Source organism: Arachis duranensis, chromosome 4 (assembly GCF_000817695.3).
Source record: "Arachis duranensis cultivar V14167 chromosome 4, aradu.V14167.gnm2.J7QH, whole genome shotgun sequence".
NCBI classification, from domain to species: domain Eukaryota; kingdom Viridiplantae; phylum Streptophyta; class Magnoliopsida; order Fabales; family Fabaceae; genus Arachis; species Arachis duranensis.
In genome coordinates this window covers 48,121,352-48,122,498 of record NC_029775.3, presented here as the reverse complement: position 1 = coordinate 48,122,498, position 1,147 = coordinate 48,121,352, and positions in this window count along the sequence as shown.

Below are 1,147 nucleotides of genomic sequence, written 5' to 3'. Positions count from 1 at the left end.
CCTATTGACCTTTTGTGGGGGGTAGAAATGTGCCAGAAACTTGCTTTCCACCTCATCCCAGGTTGTTAGGCTCCCCCTTGGAAATGATTCCAGCCACTTAGCTGCCTTGTCCCTAAGTGAAAATGGGAACAAGAGCAGTTTATAGGCATCTTTCTGGACTCCATTGGACTTCACAGTGTCGCAAATTCTCAGGAATTTTGTGAGATGTTGGTTTGGATCTTCATTAGCACTACCACCAAATGAACAATGATCCTCCACCAATGATATTAGCTGTGGTTTGAGTTCAAAATTGTTGGCCTGAATGGGTGGTTTCTGAATGCTGCTACCACAATTCCCAGAGGTTGGGTTTATGTATGAACCAAGAACCCTCCTCTCGGGAATGGCATTGTTTCCATCAGCTCTCTCATGGTTGTGAACTTCTCTATCCATGTTGAGATCTAGAGCTTCCTCAAAATTGTCCTCAGATTCTCCTTCAGATTCTTCTTCTCTCAGTACTCTCTTCCCTCTTGCTTCCCTTTTAAGTTTATGAAGGGTCCTCTCTGGTTCGGTATATGGAGGAGTTGATGTCTTTCCTCTCCTACCTGTCATACAAGAACACAGCACAGGCAACAAACAAGTGAAATACTCTTGGTTAATGGAAGAGTATGGTTAGAGCAGTTGAGGAATTAATTCAAATAGTTAGTGGGTCAGTGAGTTAGTTGCTTGAATTTAAAGGAATAAAGAAAGAAAGCAAGTAACAGAGTCCAGAAATTAAAATTCAACAAGTAACTTGAACTGAATTATCAAAACAAGAAAAATGCTCAATCTAGTTAACTTCCAATTTGAGAATTGTCAATCGAAAACCAATCCCCGGCAACGGCGCCATAAACTTGATAGCTACGATTTTAAGAAATTGCACGATCGGCAAAAATTCCTTCCGGCAAGTGCACCGGTTATCGTCAAGTAAAACTCACAATAGAGTGAGGTCGAATCCCACAAGGATTGGTTTGGTGAGCAATTCGGATTAGAAGTGTGTTCTAGTTGAGCGGAATCAAGATTTAGATGAGAATTGCGGAATGTAAAATTTCATGAATTAAAGAGCGAGAAGCTAAATTGCTGAAATTAAAAGGGATCGGGGTGATTGAATGAATTTAATTGCAGAATGTAA